The 23,252-nt window shown below is 38.1% G+C and overlaps 1 protein-coding gene across 5 annotated transcripts in view; it reads right to left on the bottom strand.

Moving 5' to 3' along the window:
* The window catches only part of ches1 (checkpoint suppressor 1), a 50,098-nt gene extending 28,230 nt beyond the window's left edge, over positions 1–21,868 (bottom strand). For 3 of the 5 annotated variants that reach the window (XR_010895002.1, XM_067384754.1, XM_067384758.1), the window contains exon 1: positions 21,709–21,868. The gene's annotated coding sequence lies outside the window, so the exon portion shown is untranslated. Of the gene's footprint in view, positions 1–21,102; positions 21,118–21,298; positions 21,408–21,708 lie in introns of those variants that run through there. The other 2 variants (XM_067384756.1, XM_067384757.1) reach the window with 2 other exon arrangements.
* Positions 21,869–23,252: the final 1,384 nt, after the last annotated feature.

Genomic DNA, 23,252 nt, shown 5'->3' with positions numbered 1-23,252 from the left:
AATTACGACATAAGATTGAAATCATGACATAAAAAGTCGGAATTATGACTTTGTCAAATTATGACAAATTAAAATCATGACATAAGTCGAAATTATGACATACTGAGTCATAATTGTGAGATAAAAAGAAAAAATTATGACTTTTTTTGACATTTATGACACATGCCATAATTCTGACTTTTTAAAGGGTTACTTAACCACTGGCAACATGGGCTTTCAATAAAACTTGGCTGTCTATACAGTATAAGTGTGGGGGAAAAAAGTGAAATCGGTGCTACCTGACTAGAGAAAACAGAAAAAAGGCTGTTGTCTTTCCTTTTGCCAAATAGGTAGGAAAACTTCAACACCCATAATGCACTGGGCATGTTGCCATACAAGGCCACTCCCACCAGTCTGCTATGGATACGCTTAGCAGAGTCAAATACCGTCTTGATTTAGTAGGAAATACTTCTTAGCAAACTTTTAGTCAATGGCGTTGACTTGTATTGTTTGCGAGTGCAAGAATTCAAAGAGTAAATGTTTAGCGGAAGTGAGTTACTTTCAGTTATCCAGAGCATTGTAGGCAGCAGATTAAGCCTGCAAAGACTCATAAATATGGAGTAAACACAGCGATGGAAAATCGAAAAATAGTTTTTGTAGTCAACATAAACACAGAACACAGTGGTTTAGGCCAAAAGGAGGAGAAAAAAAAAAAAGGAAAAAAAAACCTGCCGTTCTGTCAGCTCCCCCCAAACTCCCGAAGCAAAACGTTGTCACGTACAGGTAAGAAAGCTGTTGCTCCATTTTTACCATAATGCTGTTTAAATAATAGACAAAGTAAAATTAAATTTTAAATTTAAACCACCTTTACAATAATTGTTCTGTTAATAACCCTCTGCTGATCAGACTGTCTGGGCGTGGATACAAAAGTGTGAAAGTATAAAATGTAGTTTTCATGAAAGCCCTGGAGCTGTTAAAACGAGTCATCCGGCAGACTTTTGCTGCCAAAAAAACATTAAGTTCTCAGCCCAGGTAACACAGAATGGATAAACACTGTTCATATAGAAATACACTGACACTGTAACAATACAAAATCTGCAAAGATACACCTAAAAAGTCATAATTTCAGGCAAGCACATTTGTGTGCTGTCTAGGAGGAACGACTGGCTCAGTATTGCATCTAGAGATTATCGCGAGTTTAGTGCCATTAAAAGTTAAACTTCTGTTCTCTATTATTTGCTCACTGCATGATTTGACAATTGAGTTTTATAGCTTTCAGTATTAATCAAACATATGGTAAGTAAAATCTAGTTTTTAGGGTCAACAAATACATGAGCCTCAACACATCAATGAATGTGAAGTTTAATCTCTTATATTTGTAGATCTTCCCTCGAAACAAACTCCAGAGAGAAATGAGACTAAAAATCAGCATGAGAACTGGAAACCACTTCCATATTTCAGAGGTAAGGCCAGCAAACAGGAAAAAGACAGAGTTGACACACACAAATGCAGTTTATGATAAATAGTCAAATTCAAATAAACTGAGGAACAGAGCAGAGCAGACAAGTTCCTCTGTTTTCAGTCTTTGGTGGTCAGTTGTTGTGTGTTTCTGTTGGACACACAGTTACATCTTTGCGCCTGCTTTTGCATTAAACCTAGTATTTGTTTTGAATCTGCCTTCTTCAGTCTTCTTCTTCATCTTGTGATAATTATAGCAGTCAGAAGAAAGAATGATGTAAAATTTGCCATCACTCCCTCGGCCGTTGTATTAGAAACACCATCGCAGTTTTTTTGTAATTTACTGCCAAGGTTATTTGACACAAAGAATAGCATTATAAATGTATATTCAATTGCAAGTTTACATCTCAACAAATCTCAACATAACACCGACTGTTACGTAACAGTCGGGGTGTATGCCCCAATATTTGAATATGCCAGCCCATGATCGAGGCATTACACAAGGGCAGCCAGTATTAACATCTGGATCTGTGCACAGCTGAATCATCAGACTAGGTAAGCAAGCAAGAACAATAGCGAAAAATGGCAGATGGAGCAATAATAACTGACATGATCCATGATAACATGATATTTTTAGTGATATTTGTAAACTGTCTTTCTAAATGTTTCGTTAGCATGTTGCTAATGTACTGTTAAGTGTGGTTAAAGTTACCATCGTTTCTTACTGTATTCACGGAGACAAGAGCCGTTGCTATTTTCATTATTAAACACTTTCAGTCTGTATAATTCATAAACACAACTTCATTCTTTATAAATCTCTCCAACAGTGTAGCATTAGCCGTTAGCGACGGACCACTATCAAACTCATTCAGAATTAAATGTAAACATCCAAATGAATACCATACTTACGCGATTAGACGTTGCATGACGGACACTTTGTAAAGATCCATTTTGAGGGTTATATTAGCTGTGTGAACTTTGTTCATGCAGTGATAGAGTCGAGAGCTCGGGAGGGGGCGGAGAGCGCAAGCAATTAAAGGGGCCGCAGCCTGAATCGGCGTATTTCTAATTATGCCTCAAAATAGGCAGTTAAAAAAAATTTATTAAAAAAAATCAATGGGGTATTTTAAGCTGAAACTTCACAGACACATTCAGGGGAATATAGACTTATATTACATCTTGTAAAAAAACGTTCGATGGCACCTTTAAAGTTGCATTGTGAGTTATAAAGTCATAATGAAACATTTTTTTCCCATAATTATGAGAAGTTGCCATTGTTAGATGTAAAGCTACAATTAAAGTGCCCCTATTATGCCTTTTTTAAGGTTCCTAAAATTGTTTTGGGAGTCTCCTACAACAAGTTTACATGCATGCAAGTTCAAAAAACACTTCTGTTTTCTCATAATATACATTTATTTTCACCTCAGTTCTCAATGATAACTGAGAATATGCTGATGTTTCGTTGTGAAATTACAATGAAACGGCTTGGGATTCGTTTAAAAAATGACTCCTTTAATTGACTCAGAGTTGACTCTTACTTTTAGAGACAATAACTTTATGTACGGTACACTTTCAGATTTAAAACTTCGCATGATGTTTTCATTCACTTAGAGCTATGTTACACACTACATGAAAGGTAATTTTCAAAAATTCATAATAGGGGCACTTTAACTTAAAAAAAAACAACAACAACAATGATGCAAGCTTTTTTACAATGGAAAATCTGATCAAGCATTCTATTGGCAGCAGCCTGTTTGTGTGTGTGTGTGTGTGTGTGTGTGTGTGTTTGAGGTTTCTGGGAGGTAAGATTAGCGGGAGGTTATATTTTAGAGGAAGTAAGCCTGGCGCTATCTTCAGATGCATAAAATCTAAATAGGAACTTATCAAATACTGCCCAAGTCACAGTAGGTAATCCAGTTAATCTCTCCTTCCAGCATTACCCGTCACTTTTAACTCCCTCTAACTGACACCCATGCCAACACGTACCCATACACAATTATACTTATACCGTAGGTACATGTCAACAGATGTGCCAGGGGCGGCAACACCCCAATAAGGCCATTCAATCAGTCAATAACAGCATATGCAGCTGAGCACTCCTTGGAAAATGCACAGTCACGCCTCAGGGCTGCTTTTGACACTCGCACTTACATGTCAAAGCAGCAACTCTCTTCCCTTGCATTGATTGACAGCTGACAGCTAGCACTGCATTGCTAATAAAGCATCTGTATCCACGGCAACGGAGCAAGAATATTATCCAGCCTCACAATCTGGAGCAGAGATTCCCTGGGGTCAGTCAAGGCATGGCTGTGTTTATAAGGCAGATTATACAAATGTGGACGACATCACAGCCACATCACAACAGAGGTCTCAGCTAGAATCAACTGCATATTAACAAAAACTGTGTTTTGTTTTACTAAAATACAAGAGAAAACTGTTGTAGTCAACTATTTAATCCTGACCTTTAAATGTCAAATAATTAAAGAGAAATAACACAAAGTATTTTGGAGGTACAGTGATGGTATCTGATGGTAATACACTGGCAGTAACACTGCTTTTTCAGTTATTTTCTACTTAAAAATGTCATGTTTAATTCAATGTGTTACTTGCTGTTTCTTTGTCATTGTTTGTGAATAGCAATTTCTGAGTGACAATGGTTTCTACACCAGATTTTTTTCAGTGTACTTTGTCAATGTTAAAGGGGACCTACTATGCCCCTTTTTACAAGATAATATAAGTCTCAGGTGTCCCTAGAATATGTCTGTGAAGTTTCCACTCAAAATACTCCACAGATCATGTATACCATGTTGTAAATGCCCATTTTTGAGTGAAAGGAAAAACATGCTGTTTTTGTGCATGTATCTTTAAATGCAAATGAGCTGCTGCTCCCCACCCCGCTTTCCAGAAGAAGGTGGAGCCTGTACAACTCAAGCTTCAAATACTCTGCCAAAAACTAACAAAACATCTGTTTGGTTTTGATTATCATCTCTATCGCGGTCGCGCTCACATGATATTGCAATTCTTCATCATCATGAAAATTTATTATCTGCATGCATATTAAATCAGTTACAACTAAGTTCTCTTTCAACTGTTAACACAATGTTATGCCAAAAACACACAAAGTTCACATAATCATAGTTGGTTATGTCTATGACTAAACAGCAAGTAAAGAAATCGGTTATTAGATCTGTATATTAAAGGTGCCCTAGAAGCAAAAATTTAATTTACCTTGGCATAGTTGAATAACAAGAGTTCAGTACATGGAAAAGACATACGTTGAGTTTCAAACTCCATTGTTTCCTCCTTCTTATATAAATCTCATTTGTTTTAAAGACCTCCGGAAAACAGGCGAATCTCAACATAACACCGACTGTTATGTAACTGTCGGATTCATTAATATGTATGACCCCAATATTTACATATGCCAGCCCATGTTCAAGGCATTACACAAGGGCAACCAGTATTAACGTCTGGATCTGTGCACAGCTGGATCATCAGACTAGGTAAGCAAGCAAGAACAATAGCGAAAAATGGCAGATGGAGCAATAATAACTGACATGATCCATGATATCATGATATTTTTAGTGATATTTGTAAATTGTCTTTCTAAATGTTTCGTTAGCATGTTGCTAATGTACTGTTAAATGTGGTTAAAGTTACCATCGTTTCTTACTGTATTCACGGAGACAAGAGAGCCGTCGCCATTTTCATTTTTAAACACTTGCAGTCTGTATAATTCATAAACGCAACTTCATTCTTTATAAATCTCTCCAACAGTGTGTAATGTTAGCTTTAGCCACGGAGCACCATCAAACTCATTCAGAATCACATGCAAACATCCAAATAAATACTATACTCACAGGAATTGATGCATGCATGAATGTCGAACATCTTGTAAAGATCCATTTGAGGGTTATATTAGCTGTGTGAACTTTGTTTATGCACTGTATATCTGCACTTATAATCGAGAGCTTGGGAGGGCAGGGAGCGAGAGATTTAAAGGGGCAGCGCAGCCTGAATCGGTGCATAGTTAATGATGCCCCAAAATAGGCAGTTAAAAAAATTAATTTAAAAAAATCTATGGGGTATTTTGAGCTGAAACTTCACAGACACATTCAGGGGACACTTTAGACTTATATTACATCTTTTGAAAACACGTTCTACGGCACCTTTAAAGTGACAGTAGTGTAATATACAGTACCTACTGCTATTTTTGCAGTTAATATGAATCAAACAACAAAAGAAAAACAGAAAATCACTGACTGCTCTTGATGAAATAACTTAGTACCTTTATTAAGACTACATTTCTTACATAAAATGCTGCTGTTAAATGCTCTGGTGAGGAGATAAACATGGCAGATTGTGTACAGTTCACTCAGGGCGGGTTCTATGCTAATAGGGCAGAATCTGTCAGCAGTCATAGGCATAGCCTAGGCATTTGTGACATCACAAAAGCTACAATCTACAAACAGCTTGTTCTGAGACTCTGCTTATGATTTATGGGGATTAAAAAAGAGAAGTGGGTTGATTTTTATCATAATGAGGTGGTGGTGTACACACACTGTTGACACAAAATTAATGTTCCAATTAATGAATGAGTTTTATATAATAGGTCCCCTTTAATAAAACAGCATTTACAAGTTATTCTAATGGTCTCCAAAATATGTAGTATATAGGACAAAACATCAACTCTGTATCAAATTGGGCTCAACATATAAAAGCCTATAAATAAATCTGTAAAAAAGCAGTGGACTGGTGGGTCAGTTACCAGTCGAGGTGTTTTATGAAGGGTAACCGCATGAAGGTGTTCTCTTGGAACATATAAATGCACATATACACACGATACGCAGTTCTGCTTTCTGTGTATCCATGGTGGCACTGCCACAAAACGTTACATCTGACAGAAAAGGGCCAGCTAATTTTACTGTTGCTATGACAACAAACTACTCGAACAGGGTACCATTGGGGCTGCCAGTGAACTTCCCTTACGCTCAAGAATCAATTACATCTTACCGTTCACAAACAGAAAGTAAGTTTGAAGCCGGTTCTGGTTTAAGCCCTTGAGAACTCCTCTGAAATAAGGGAAATTCAGCAGTTGTGAAAAATGACCAAAGAGATCTAAAAACTGGAAAAGGCAAACAACAGCTCACCCAAATGCCCATTAGTGCCTCAAAACTAATGTAAACATTACAGATTTTTTGGCTCAGTGTGAATGAAAGAAACTTCAAAACTCAGCATCTGCTTTAATAGATACTGCAAGCTTGGTTACTTTCTACAATTACAACAAATGTACAAACAGTATCAGTATGGCATTCTTTGACGTACCTTGGATACCAATTAAACATATACAATGGTATGTGAATATTATAACTAGGGATGTTCTGAGCCGTTCTCAAGGATCGGTATTGGGGTAAATTTAGCATTTTTTAACTGATCGGTATCGGCTATCCTAAGCGCCCTATCCTTTATTTTACATCAGCTGTAACGCAGGTGTTGTGCAATAGGTGGCGGTATGCAGCATTAAGTGGGTTTGCCAACTGCATTAAAAGGAAAAGAAGAAGCTCAATGTGGGTTGCTTCTTGGGCTACATCCAAAATCGCATACTTCCCTACTATGTATGTAACAAAAGTAGTATGTCTGAATTCACAATATTCATAAAAAGTGTAGGCTAAAAGTACCCAGATGACCTACTACTTCCGGTGAGATTATGAAGTGTGCATACAATGGACCATTTACCATCCCATGAGACCACGGGAGAGAATGTGCGAATGGCAGTGAAGCGACGCTATTGATGCTGGTAGGTCATGTGATAGTGACACCATGGCGAATGTGGTACATCCAGATTACATTCATACTACACACACTCATACTATATAGAACATACTTTTTTGGAAGTCATGAAGAAATTACTTATTCAAAATAAGTACCTACTCAAGAGAGTATGCGATTTCAGACGCAGCCCTGCTTCGGAGCTTGACTGACAGACTGGCATTCTGACACCGCAAACTTTATGCTTTCTAACCTTCAGTTTTTGTTGCAATTACTCTGCTTATTGTACATATAAAATACAGTGACCATACAGTGTTACAAAGTCTACCATTATAACAGATGTTTACATATACCAATGTCTTTATGCAGTGCATATATATATATATATATTATATATTATATATATATATATATATATATATTTTATATATATATATATATATATATATATATAATGTCTGTGTGTGTGTGTGTGTGTGTGTGTGTGTGTGTGTGTGTGTGTGTGTGTGTGTATAGCTAATATAAAGGCCTAGAAATATAATTACTAGTTATACTATATAGTATATAGTTACATATGAATTACTCTGTAGTGATAGATGCCCCCTTTTTACATTTGAGCCTCTCTGCACAGCCTTGTATAGCCTACATTGGATTGACTTTAATAACTTTAATGTACTTGAAGTGTGAACCAACCACTAGGAAAATACAAGTACTGGATTGGGACTTGGTAGATACTCAATATTCAGTGACTTGAATCGGATAGGGGGCACAAAAATCTTGCCCCTTATTAAAACCATGGATTCAATTAAACTCAAATGAACATCATTCAATTAAGCTTTCTCCTGTTAAAGTTCATGGTTATTATAAAATATATTGACATTATTAGAAAACATATAGGGCAATTTGACTTTTGTTCTTTATTTCATTTGTTGTTTAGTTGTATTACTTCACAAATGGAAGAAGGGCTGAAACACCAGTCAGAAGAGTTTTCTAAGATAGCGTACCTAGCAAAAAACATCACTCATCAGACTAAAACCAAAATAACACACCATATATTTTATGACTTTTTGCACACCTGTTATACCTTGCACTAATGCTTAACATGGGAAAAAAAAACAAGAACCAAACAAACCAAACCAAACAACAAAAAACAAACATAAAAGGGAAAACAACAACAACAACAATAAAAAAACAAAACCAAAAAAAAACATAAAAGGCAAAGAAAAAAACAAGAACCAAACAAACCAAACCAAAAACCACCAACAACAAAAACAAAAAAACATAAAAGGGAAAAAAACAACAAACAAACAAAAAATAAGAACAAAAAAAATCATAAAAAGCAAAGGAAAAAACAAGAGCCAAACAAACCAAACCAAAATAAACAACAAAAAACATAAAAGACAAAAAAAAAGAACAAAACAAACCAAAACAACAACAAACACACACAAAAAAAGAAGTAAAAAAGGAACCAAACAAACCAAAAACCAAAACTTAAAATGCAAAGCAAAATAATAAACAAAATGTCAAAAAAAATGATATACGAGATAAGGGGACAAGGGAATATTCCTATTAATTACCGCAGTATGAGTCACAAATGATAACCATAAATAACAGGCAATCAATTATGACAGGTAGCGCAAGGCTTGAGTTAATTTAAAGCAAGCAAAGAAAAAGTCTCAATAGACTTGAGTTCATTCTAAATATTTTAATTCCACAAAACCTGCTAAACAAATCCTTCACAAAAGCAAACAATAAACCGGATTCACCTAACCAATCTCGCTTATGAGATTTCAGTTCTGGTATGTAGAGTACAAATAATAGACCTTTGTCTCGATGTCAACACCAGCATTGAAAGACATCGGAGTTTCCCCCTCCTTTCCAGCACTGAAAAAAAGACTTGTTTAGTTTCCATTTCTTCAGTTCCCATGACAACAGTGTTAGGGCACACCAGGGCATGTACATACAGCCAACCAATCAGTCAGGCCGTCCGCAGATCAAAGAATACGGTCCATCGTTTCCACCAGAAATATCAGAAAACTCCATAAGCAATGGCAAAAAGCTGAAGGTTCATTGTCCGAAGGGGCCGGAGCCACAGTTCTCCCTGCGGGGGACGCAACACAATAGACTCCGGGCAAGAACTTTCTCCATTCCAAATGAACCGCTCTACCCCACAGGCACTTACCATTGGAAGAGTTACAGCGCTCATTTGCTTTATTCCCCTGCTCCCCTGTTCCCTCGCTCCCTTGTCTGATCTGAGCTTAGTGAAGGTGACCTGACCGCACTCAGCCCGAGGGTCTTCGAGTGAAGTTCGGAGCAGAGAGGAGACCTCTACTCTCAGAAGTCAGGCTTAAAACAGCGCTGGCCCCGGGCCCCTGCATTCACAGCATACACTGGCAGCATGCTAAGAGACGCTTTTGCAGAGGGACCCCTCTCTTTCTCTCTCTCTCTTGCACTCTGTTTTTCTCTCGATTACACAGTCTTTGCTATTGACCTGAACAACAACTGATGGGAGAGGAGTATTCGGCAAAGAGCAGGGAAGCCAAAAAGACTTCCCTCTCAGCTTTTATATTCAGAGTGAAATAATAAATGCACACCGCATAATTTATATCATTACATTAAAACATGTGTAGAGAATTTCCATACTGTAGTGCAAAGGAGTGAGTTTTTCTTGGTAGTTGGTTAACAAAATAAATATGTGAGGTATATTATTTGGTTTGAATAGAATAATATAGAGTAGTTCATTATATACCTTTTTCTTAGTTTACTACTGTTCAAAAGTTTGGGGTCTTTGAAATAAGTCTCTTATGCTCCCCAAGGCTATTTGATCAAAAATACAGTAAAAATGATGAATATAAAGTTGAATACTTTGTAACATTATAAATGTTTTTACTGTCACTTTTGATCAATTTAATGCATGATGCTTGATGAATAAAAGTAGAAAATTAAATATATATACATATATATTTTAGCAAATAAAATAATGTTTTACATTAATTGTCTTTAAATTAACTATTCAGCCCAAAACAGTCTTTAAAGTGGTCTAAATTGTCATTTTCATGTGGGCACTTTTTGGCTAAACTTCTGATTGTGTTGAAGCTGTGTTTTACAGATAGTTAGGTCACATTCCTTTGCATGTGCCACACGAAACGTATAGAATTTACTGGATATTCATGATTAAGACAAGAACTGAAGGTTGGTAAGCGATTCTATTACACTAGTCTCATGCTAACAAATGATAAGTGTACACTTTGGAAACTGTATATCTTTAACGTTTATTTCCAGTGCTGTACGAATGCCAAATACTTCAATCGTGAATTCATTACTGTTTATTTTTAGAAACTGAGGGTCATGTGGAAATGATTTTCTGTGGTAAACATCAGAAGGCCACAGATGCTGTCGATAGTGTTGTTATTAAACCTCAAATATTCAATTAAAGATTCACCATTTACCTATTTATTTACATATTACCTTTCATGTATAGTGTAATATACAGTAGCTGACTGTGAATGTAAAAGGTCTGCAAAGTTTCAAAGACCAAAGTCAAATAAAGTTATTGTCTCCTAAAAGGAAGAATCGATTCTGAGTTGCCAAAAAGAGGGGTCAGTAATTCCAGCCTCACTTCCTGTTACAAATCTAAGTAACAATGTAACAAATTTGCATAATGCAAGCCAATAGTCTGCCAGCGAACAACGTCTACTTACACTCTCAAGGCAGGGACAGACCAAGCCGATGGTCGGCCGTCGGGCAGTTTTTGTTCGTCGGTCGATTAAGTTTTCTCAGTGTGTTCCGCACCATCGGCTGAAATTTGTCCTCGTCGGTTTGTTGAATCGCCGTCGAAGCTCGTCTGTCCATCAGGCCATCTGACCATTCTGATTGGCTGTTGAGCTATTGCCACCTGCTTGTACGGAAAGACATTTCATCTTACACAGGCGCGGAACGGACGTGCTACTTGGCCGCCGGCTGTCGAGCGTTGGTTTGGTGTGTCAGGGCAACTTTGGACCCAGTCTCTGCCGACATGAGCCAACCCCGCAGTCTGCTTTCATCGCCACTAGTTTATCGGCGTCGACTTGGTGTGTTCCTGCCTTCAAACACTATAGTTGTAGCTGGAAGAGTTTGGTTTGTGTTGTCGACATGTTGATAAGATGCTGCTTCCTGCACTGCTCAAGTTGTGCTTGTGATGGTGGTTCATCTTGATGAGCCACTTATTCCAATGTTTCATTATCGAACTTGGGCTTGAATTGATATGGTAAACCAACGCCATTGTTACTGTTCATATCAAAGTGTATCAAGTGCTGAAGAAACCTCCAGAGCTGAATTTCAGATATGATAATGGACATTTCGTTTCTGACACACGCTGTAAGCAGTAGACCAAACAAAACAGATTGGGCCATCTGACCAATCAGAGTAGAGCAGGCTCTCAGAAAGGAGGAATTTAGAGAGACTGAATCCTTGATCAAGCTGATCTTACATATTGTAAGAAAAGAGGTGATGCTGCAATGTATACTATGAGAAAGTTAAAGTGTTTTTGACCTTGCATGCATGTTAAAAAATAAAACTAGGAACCTTTAAAATAGCATAATGGGGGCACTTTAAAAGTGTTTACAGAACCACTAAGAGTTCCACTCCAAGTCCAATATTTGGGCTAGCTTAAAAACCAAAGCAGCCAGTGTTTAAAGACACTACCCACAAAGACTTCAGCCTTGTGGCATCACCACTTATCTCCAGCAAACAGGAGGACGGGCTGCTCGCCATCAGCCTGAAGTTTGTCCCTGCAGGTACCACCGAGGACTAGCAACCCAGCATTGTTACCCAACGCTTTCCTGGCCCTTGACCATCAGGACAGAGAAAAAAAGAACATCCTCTAGTCATTAGCGGCATTTCAAAGTCAATGCGTCCTCCAGCGTATGCTATTTGACAGGCCCTGCCAGGGTAACGTGACTGAGGGATGATGGTACCATGATTAGACAGAAGCTCTAGGGAGAGGCCATGCATCCACAGATCTGAGCTTAAAGGACAGGAGGAGGAGTGGAAGAGGAAGATGAGACGGGGACTGTGAGAGCTGACAGTCTAGCGCCAGATACATATTCATCAAACGTGCCCTTTGTGATCTGCCGAACTCGAGACACCATACACTTCTGCGGTTCATCAAACTTGCCTGCTTCTGCAAGAGGACCGCAGTCCCTGGTGTCCTTGTCGTGTCAGTTTGTTCAAACAATCCTGTTCGCATCCCCCAGCAGTGCAAAGTCGGCAATGGGTGCGTTTCAGTCCACTTCAACTGTTCAGTAGTGTAGTATAGTACAGTAAGTGCACTACCCAGGGACTGGATTTAAACTCTACAAGAAGATGGACAATAAACAAAACAAATGTTATCAGAAGCATGGTGTGTTATAGAGATGTTGTTGATAATACCAGTTGTACATACGCTGACTTGAATATACCTTTTCTAGGAATAGCATGTTGTGCCTGAATTATCATTTGCAATATACTGATTTACATCACAGAGAACTATAGACCATGACCAGTATGCAGCCATATGTTCTCAGTTTAACAGGATGAATTTTGGAGTATAACAAGGATATACTTCCATGATTATTTCAGAATTCCCCAAATTCATTAAAACCGTAAAGCGTTTGGTAATGGACATGGTGATAAATCGACTCAGATGTTCAGAGTGTGAGCTGCACACTTTTGTGAATACCTGATTCCTCTGGAGCGTATTCAGAGCATGAATCAGAGGAGTCAGCATGTCTGCGTCCGACCGCAGCACACAATCTTAGCTCGGCACTTCCTGTTTCGCGTCTGCTCTTCATAAGTGTCCCTCACATAATAGTCTTGGGCACTTAATCATCACGATAAGGGGACAAAAGAGGAGCTTTCCACAATAACAGCTTCTCTGGAATAATTGACCCTTTATTGTGCCCAAGAATGAAAGTTCAGTGATGGAATCAAGACCAAGGAGGTCTTTAATGCCTGCAGAAAGCTATGCATTAGCATTCCCATCTACCTCAGTTGCAGTTGCTCAACCGATGCAATATGTGATTTAAAATCTGCCATATACCTTTCAATGGTCATCAATAGAAAAGGATGCTTCCTCTCTCCATAATGGAATCGTTACAGCATCAACCATCTTAAGGTTACTGCAAGTGCTAAGTAAGCGAACTTTGAACCCTTGAGTGTGACCCCTGACCCATCACCATTGTCCAGGGGAATTGTATTATGTCAAGAGGATTGTATTAAGTGCATTCTAAGTCACTTTAGCTAAAAGCATCTGCAAAATGACTACTTTAGGGATTCTGAAAAATTTCAGTCCCCAGTAAAAAAAGAAAAAAAAAAAGAAGAAAAACTTTTTTTTCCCTTTTCTTTTTTTTTTTTTTTTTTGTCTGAAAAAGGCAGATATTCAGCTCTTATAGTGATTTTCTGGAGTGAAAACAGATGCTTCATCTTTTGTATGATGTACAATAAACTGCATACAAATTTTGGCCATCATTTGGTACAGGGTCCGCTACAATAGGCGTGTACTAATAGTGGATAAAAGCAGATAACAACATAAGATATAATCATAATAAAACTAAACTACACCTGTTCTATCTCCATGCAGGATATATTGTCTGGCTCTGTAGGCATCATTGTCTGACTCCGGTTCGAACTGAACAACGCCAGTTTCTGACATTTTCAAAGCGTGAGATTGTCCTGTTTTGTTGTTGCGGGTTGAGCACGAGATCTTGAAGCTCTGCCCACTTCTTGAAAGGGGGCCGGAGCAGCAGCTCATTTGCATTTAAAGGTACACACACAAAAAATGGCGTGTTTTTGCTGACCCCCAAAAAGTTTTAACATGCTATAAAAAATGACATATGGGGTATTTTGAGCTAAAACTTCACATACACACTCTGTGGACATCAACTTATTTTACATCTTGTTAAAAGGGGTATAATAGGTCCCCTTTAAAGTAAAATACGCGTATATTAGTCAAGTCTATAGATATAAAATCTACAGAGTTATACAATTTTAAATGATCGCGTAAACGATTGGCTGATGTTTTTAAGGCCCAACCTCGTGCACAGATGATGTATATTAATATTATTCCTTTCAGTGCACCTAATAAATAGTCTTTTATCAGTTAGTAAAGACAGTTTCAAGTAATATTGCAAAAATTTATAAAACAAAACATCCTCTTTAGCACCTTTAAGCCCTCAGTTCATTGTTCATTGTCCGGTAAAAAGTTATAAAGAATTTGACTAGTTATTCCAAAAAGAGTCTATTAAAACAGTAATTTTTGGTTTTGGTTTTCACTACTTCACTATTTTCATAACTACACATCAAAATAAATATGAACAGATTATTGTTCTGATTGAGCCTATAGAAGTAATGTTTCTCATTTTACAGAATCTCCACTCCCAATAAAACTATGCACAAGCACACCACAAGCTAAAACTGGCAGTTTCTTTGTCTACAAACAGCACTACATTCTTATTGTCATTAGTCACCTCTCTTCGAGCTCTTGACAATTTGTCACAACACTCTAAAAGCACTTTCTTATAAGTCGGTTTGAGCCAGCTAAGTAATAATAATGAATTTAGACATATTAATTATTCATTATATACAAAAAACAGTCAGCTAAGGCCATGCTATGTTTACGTGTGGACCTTTCCGTAACATTTAAGAAAGGAGAAACTAGACCCACACTCATGACCATCACAGCTGTTCATTCAGGCCCGATCAGAAGGCAGTTCTCAGATGACCAGCACTATGAATGGAGCAGCCACTGCCTCGGCCGAAAGGACTATTAAGGTATGAATGCCGTGCTGCTCTTAAGCGGCAACATTGAAAAAAGATGATCCTCATTCCTGCTGTTGTTCGTAGGGAGTGAGTTTAGGGCCTCTCTCAGACTGTGTTATGCTTTGCTCTGGTGTTTAAGCCCTGACATCATACAGGAAGGTATTTTTCCCCTTTGCATTGCCAAAGAACAGGCCCACGCATGGTCCAGACAGAGCAAAGGGAGATGCACAAAAGCAGAAGGACAAGCTCATGAAAATGTGACTGGATAGATGTGGATCATCCACATAAGAGATCTAAAAGACAGCCTTTCTTGCTTAAGATATGTAGATTTGGGAAACAGATTATCATAGAGAACCTGGATATGCTGTGCACCTACTCATTAATTGGGGAAAAATCCATATGTGTGATTTTATTTGTGGCGGAAACTGTTTTGCCCAGAAATTGTTCTTCAAATTTTGTGCTGGAAATGATCAGAGTGCACAAAACAAATACTTTTTCTTAACCACTGACTAATGTGACACTAAAGTAAAAACAAAATGATCAATGATAGTCAGTGGCAGAACTAGAGTTGTATACATGGGGTGGCCAAGGCTAATTCAGGGGGTCCATAGACCATAGCAGAGAATTAGTGTACAACCCAAACCTGGCAAAAAAAAAAAAAGCACGAATGAATCATATGATTGCTGATTATTTCACATTACCCCACCTATACATTACTATAATAACTTAAGATACTGGAACTGCACTGCGTGTATTACTAGCACTGTTGTAAACTTAATGAGTGTTACTGGAAGTCTATTATTTCTCTTATCTGATTAACTGTCTGATGAGCAAAATATCTAACATTAAAGGGTTAGTTCACCCAAAAATGAAAATTCTATCATTAATTACTCACCCTAATACCGTTCCACACCCAGACCTTCATTCATCTTCAAATTTAGTTTTTTTTTGTTGATGAATTCTGATAGCTTTCTGTCCCTCCACTGACAGTGTATGCAATGTAAATTTGACGCTTCAAAAAGTTTATAAAGAGATCAGAAAATTAATCCATATGAATTGAGTGGTTTAGTCCAAATTTTCTGAAGAGACTCGGTCGCTTTATATGATGAACAGATTTAATTTAGGCTTTTTCTAGCATATAAACCTTGATCAGCGAACATAAACAGAAGCTTAAACAGAACATAAACAGAAACCGAACACGAATAATGCACAAGATCAAACCTCTTGCCGAAGCTCAAACATGCTGCGCACATTTGAGCTTCCGCAAGAACCAACGAGGTTCATTCTCATGTGTTACGCAGCATATTTGACCTTCCACAAGAACCAATGAGGTTCGTTTTCGTGTTACGCAGCATATTTGAGCTTCCGCAAAAACCAATGAGGTTCATTCTCATGTGTTACGCAGCATATTTGAGCTTCCACAAGAACCAATGAGGTTCATTTTCGTGTTACGCAGCATATTTGAGCTTCCGCAAAAACCAATGAGGTTCATTCTCACGTGTAACGCAGAATATTTGAGCTTCCGCAAAAACCAGTGAGGTTTATTCTCATGTGTTACGCAGCATATTTGAGCTTCCCCAAAAACCATTGAGGTTTATTCTCATGTGTTAAGCAGAATATTTGAGCTTCCGCAAAAACCAATGAGGTTTGTTCATGTGTTACGCAGCACGTTTGAGCTTCCACAAGAACCAATGAGGTTCATTCTCATGCGTTACACAGCATGTTTAAGCTTCCACAAACTTGTTATATTCCATAATATTTGTTCACAAAGTTTCATTTAGAAATACGTCAAATTACAGAGATAACTTTCGAATGGCAATTCACACTGTTTTCACACCAGTACTAAAAGGTAATGTAAACATTTTCCTTTTCAAAAAAAAAATCAAACTATGAATAGCTTACATGTAGATGACTTTGCAGATTGGGATGTGGGATAGGAGACAGTATTTTACATCAAAAATGACACTTCAGCTTAAATGATATAGCATCTTAACACTGAAATATTCAGCTCAGGATGTTCTTTGACCCATGAGGTTTCTTCTGAAGTGCCGAGTCTGAGGGATCATCCAGACGGTGCACTCAGACCCACTCTGTAAGTTAGCTGACACTTTCACTTTTACAGTCCACAAGAGAAACGGAAGAGGAGAAAAAAAGTGGAGGAAGGGAGAAAGAATGCGGTGAAGTAATTTTTCAGCTTTCATATGGTTTCTAGGACAAAAATACAAGCACATAAATCCAAAATATGAGGCCAATTATCGTGGCGATATAGCTAGTTCTGTTTCAAGGTCATGTATAAGCCAATGTTGTTATTGTGAACCGAAACTTTATTAAAAATCATTTTCATTATTTGAGAAAAAAATATATAAATATTACAAAATAACTATATAAATACCGAAATAAAATAATGAAATAAAAGCTAATTAAAATATTAATAAATACTATAACAGTATATAAATAACACTAAACAAATAAGCAATAATAATAGTGATGGCCTAAGAAAGCATTACAAGAAACTTGATTTTGAGAATAAACAGACCCTGTTTATACAATTTTAGAAAGTGACATAATGGCCCATTGGTGAAGATGATCAATCTCTTATGAGTCACAAAGGCATGACATCATTACTCAGAGACACTATAGGCACATGAAATCTGGGCTTTTACTGCTGCATGTTCCAGTTGTAAAGATAACCACAGCTAAACATTACAATCTCCTGCTGACTGAGGGTTAGTTTGGACAATAAGACATACTTACACAGTGCTCTACATATACAGCTGCCTTACTACACAAAGACAAACACATGCATTACAGTGCCAACCACTTTCACCGGCAACCGGCCAGTAAATATTTATGAAAAATAAAAATAAAATCAGTCACTGACTCACACGGCCAAAGTGGCCATGGACCAATCAGAGGCAGAGCTGCAGAGCAATCAGTCAGACTACAGCATGACATCATGAGTCATGACATCAACCCCTGAAACTAAACACCCCTCTCACTCCTCGCTTTGCTCTTTTCTCTGAAACAAGTTCAAGGACACAGAGAGGAAACACAGTGTTCTGGCTGTTCTCACATCAGTACGGCCGATTTTGTGGCCTGAGACTCATTATCTTGTATTATATCATGATCAGCAAAATCGTGGCCGAATAGTCACAGTGTCGCACTTGTTTTATATTGAATTTTTGTTGTATAGAGTATATATTTTGAAAAATGGTGTACAGGACAAAAAGTATTAATACAAACAAGTATTTTGTCTTATTTCCAGTAAAAAATAAATGTAAACAACAACTTTAAATCATGAAAAATTAGTGTAGCGAGACACATTATGCTTGTTTTCAGAGAATATGAACCTCAATAAACCGATTATATGATTATAACATTTGAAATTTGAAAGCTATTAATGCTTAAATTAATTTAAGATATATTTTATGTCAAGTAAATGCATCGTGCTTAAAGGGATAGTTCACCCAAAAATGAAAATTTACATGTTTATCTGCTTACCCCCAGGGCATCCAAGATGTAGGTGACTTTGTTTCTTCAGTAGAACACAAATGATGATTTTTAACTCCAACCGTTGCAGTCTGTCAGTCGTATAATGCGTGTCAATGGGAACTTCGTCTATGAGAGTAAAAAAAACATGCAAAGACAAATCCAAATTAAACCCTGTGGCTCTTGACGACACATTGATGTCCTAAGACACAAAACAATCGGTTTGTGCGAGAAACCGAACAGTATTTATATAATTTTTTTACCTCTAAAACACCCTATGTCCAACTGCCCTGCAAATCCGGTTAGTGAGGTCTGAACGCGCTCTGACAACGGAAGTGATCTCTTGCACTCATTGAAGCAAAGCGTGAGACATCACTTCTGTCATCAGAACGGGTTTTCTGACCTTACCAACTGGAAGTAGAGGACAGTTGGACATAGTGGTGTATTAGAGGTAAAAAGAAATGATATAAATACTGTTCGGTTTCTCGCACAAACTGATCGATTCGTGTCTTAGGACATCAATGTGTCGTCATGAGCCGCAGGGTTTAATTTGGATTTGTCTGTGCATGTTTTTTTACTCTCATAGATTTTGTTACCATTGACACGCATTATACGACTGACAGACCGCAACGGTTGGAGTTAAAAATCATTATTTGTGTTCCACAGAAGAAACAAAGTCACCTATATCTTGGATGCCCTGGGGGTAAGCAGATAAACATCACATTTTCATTTTTGGGTGAACTATCCCTTTAAAGGCACAATATGTAATTTTTTGCCACTAGAAGTTCCTTATTCAAAACAAAGGCGTTGCTTGATGATGCCTTGATTTCACAGAATCATGGGAGGTCTTCACGTCTACAGGTGGTAGAAAAGAATCCGATGGGAGTCGGGCAGATATCATATTCATGGATGAGCTAATATATTAAAGATTTATTACCTACTATAGTATGATGCAGGGTGTGGCTGAAAGCTGTTGGATCAGAACGAGGCCGTTGGAGCGATTGGTAATGAGAGACAAGCACAACAACGAGTGCTTCTGCTTCTTCTGGTTATGCATATGTGGGGTAACACAGCGCTATTTTATCAGATACGTTTGTGTGTTGAAAGTTGTTACTATGTTTGCTCGGCGGCCTCTATGAGACACTTGTTGCACACTGCAGTAAGCTAGATCAATATTAGTCATGGTAAAACGAGATTTAAACAAAAAGACTTACTGTGTTGAGCTATATGACATGATTAGTTTTCTGTCGATGAATATATCCATCCACACAGTTGCTCACCTGTCTAATAAAACATATAATATAAGGCGTCTTTGGTGTTTCCATGGTTTCTACAAAATAAAACCAGAAATCGAGGGTAATGTGGAAAACAAGACAAAACATACTGTGTGTGTTATTTTATTATCAGCGATATACCATTATGGTTATTTTGAATCAGTTTCCTTTTTATTTTCTGATTTCACTTCAATTTAGTTTTAGTAATTTAGTATTAGTTATTTTAGTTTTTCATATTAAACTAAAAACTAAAATGAGAAATGTTGCCAACTAGTTGACAAAATATGTTTAAGTTTTTTTTTTATGTAATATTTCAGTTAATGTTTATTTTTTTAAGTAAAACATTTTAATATACTGTAAGTAAAAACACACACACAGATTAAGAAAATTGTTTTTAGTGTGTATATTATATATTTAGCATAAAAGTGTCATAAAAAGTATCATACAACAGTTAATTGGAACTTTGAACTGTTTGTATCACTCCACTTGTCTGTGTTTGCGGTGTTCCAGACCAGAGTATGAGAGCGGTAAAGAGTGGAAGCAGAGATTTTGCCAGAAGCGAGGAGGTTTTTAAAAACCGTGTCTCTCACTCTACACTGTAAAAAACTCATTATATTTTGTTTCTTTTTCGCATGGCTTTTTTTGAGTTTTACATACTACTGTTTTTTTGTCAATTCAAATACATTGTGCAAATCAATTGGATAAACACAGTAAATTAAGTTTAGTTTACTAAAAATAATTTTTCACAGTGTAGAATCGTTCAGAGTGGGGTTTCTCTTCTTTACGTGATCTCTTGAATCTTGAATTGATTTTGAATTTTTTTTATTTTTTTGGTCTGTGCACTGAAAGTCAATGGTTTCCAAAAACGGTTTGGTTACCAACATTCTTCAAAATATCTTTGAGCTCTGCAGAAGAAAGTCAGTCATACAGGTTTGGAATGACAATGGAATTTTCATTTGAACCGAACTATCCCTTTAAGTCGGTTTATTAAGCCATATTCCTCATGGGAATTCTGACTAGTCCTCACTCTGTAGCTGATTTCAAGATTTACTGTCCTTGTGGGGAGATTTGACCCAAACAAGCAAATACACATATATTTAATTAATATATATAATTACAAATTGATTACCACAAAATAGCCAAAATACCAAAAATGGCAAAAAAATCTGATAACAATGATTCAGTCACCCAAGAATCCCAATGTGCATCCCTAAAGTGCACACGCTATATAAACAGACTCCACACACTCACTCAGATTAATACACTCAAACACAAATGCTTTGCACGCACACGTGGCAGCGCGATTAAAACCGAACAGCGTTCATGTGTACAATCAGCTGTGTTGAGCCAGTCAGACCGAGGCGTCTTTCTGCTGTTGCTGTGGTCCTCATCAGATCTGCCTCTCTTAACTAGTTTTCCGCCTGACAGACACAACATACCACACATACACGCATGCACACACACGCCTACCACCATCTGTCCAGGCAATCACAGAGATCACAAGCAGTCTGTGGTAAACCTGTCTTCCCCACAGAAACGCTCCAGATACAAACCTGAGGTTCCAAACAGATGAGAAGTTAATGACGAAGCTGTGGTGTTTCCTTTCAAATCCACAGCAAACTTTTGTCTCACGTCATTTTCTCCTGGTTTTGCATGGAACGATCAGCCTTGCGCTCTTTCTCCCTAAAAACAGTGCTGTCTTTCCTCCCAGACAGGAAAAGCACCCCAAACACGTACACACACACGCACACACACACACACACACACAAGTATTCCCCTCGTGCACAGCGATGACTCATTTCCACAATCCTTCTGAAGACGCATGTGAAGACCATCCCTACACTCCCAAACACACTCCAGCCTCCTTTTGTTGAAGCCCCTACCATAAACACACTCATAAAACCGTGCATGCTTGCATTCACACACTCGCATGTGTGCCCTAAAGATCAACAAATTGAGTCACCTTTTAATCCCGATCCACTCTGAATAAGCACTTCCACATGTATTCCTCTGCTCCCGACGGCAGCGGGTCAGTTCCTGCACTTCAGCCCCTCCATTTCTGCCTGAGCAGTGTTCTTGGAGTGACCACAACAACAGAGCTGCGTTCCTCTAGTCTCACCCTCTCTCTTTTCCTATCTCAGTTTTCCTAAGCAGGGGTGTGCGCTGAGGCTTAGGCAACCCCTGGAAGAAAATGCAGCGCTCTCTGGGTCCTAGTGCTCATTGTGTGCACTCAAAGATGCCATTGTCTGTGGCTCAGGGGGAAGCCCTACTCGCCAGAGTCACTACAGAGGCTGCAGGTGGCATAACCATTAACGTGCCGGGACTGGGAGACTTGAGGGCAATTAGGCTACCTCTAAACCAAGGGTGGGCATCTCTGGCCCTCGAGATTCTTTTTTTTTTCTTTTTCTTTTTCTTATAGCTCCAAACCTGAACAAGCTAAGATCTCCAGGATTACTAGAAAGCTACATGCAGGTGAGTATGATCAGGGCTGGAGCTAAACTCTGCAGGAAAATGGGTTTCGAGGACCGATGCAAAGCCTTGGTCTACACTAATCGCGATACATTTGGAACGCATCTTTATCTCTACGTTTGAACTGTGGAAACAGAGCTTTTTGAAGATGCTCTTCCAAATGGATAAATTTGAAAATGAAAGCTCTAGCGCAAGTTCTGCCAGGAAGACTCAATGTTACGTCACCAATTAGTTTAGAGCTAACCAATCATTATCTTGCATTTGGAGTATATAAGATTGCTGACACATGTTTGAGTCCCCAACCTTCACCTCCATCCTCCCCACCACCACCAGGATGGCCCCTGTCCATACCTCCCAGGGGGGTCAGCTATGCCCCTGCCTTCATCTTCAGGCAGGAAATGCAGAGTCCGCAACCCTTTAGGATCTGAGCTACGGACGGGGCCTACGCCAAAGAACTTTCTTACAACAATTGGCTTGCTGATTGTTAATAAATATGGTTGTCACGTTATCTTACCTCCCCGAGTCTTTCTGGTAGAAATGCAGTTTCACATCGTAGTGTGGATTAAGAAAACTGAGAAATTTGAAAACGATCACATATGTTCAGTCAAGTAACACATATTTTACTAATAGATATCTGTGTTTATAGCGGTATGGGCCTTCTATGTGCTATTCACTTTCACAGTGTTTCCTAAGGTAAATGCTACTTTGTACAATCTTCATATTACATTCCTGCAAAGATGATAGAAAATGTACTCACAATTGCTGTCCTGCAGCAAAACATGAGGACAATTGCATTTTAGGCCATACATTAAATGGCGATTGAGCGCGAGCTGGACGCACCCGTGAGTGGTGGGATATTTTGCTAATAAAATGATCCTGCCTGAAGAATAGCGCGAGAACTTTATTATGTATGGTGAGCTCTCTGTATCATCTCAGTGAGCTTTTATTACATTTTACGCATATGCAGTAAGATGATTTTAGCATTTTCTATTGTTCTAGTGTGGTTGAGAAACTTTTGGAAAATGCTTGAAATTGCTA

Source organism: Chanodichthys erythropterus, chromosome 4, assembly GCF_024489055.1.
Source record: "Chanodichthys erythropterus isolate Z2021 chromosome 4, ASM2448905v1, whole genome shotgun sequence".
Taxonomy (NCBI): Eukaryota; Metazoa; Chordata; class Actinopteri; order Cypriniformes; family Xenocyprididae; genus Chanodichthys; species Chanodichthys erythropterus.
This window is presented reverse-complemented; position numbering and strand designations above follow the sequence as displayed.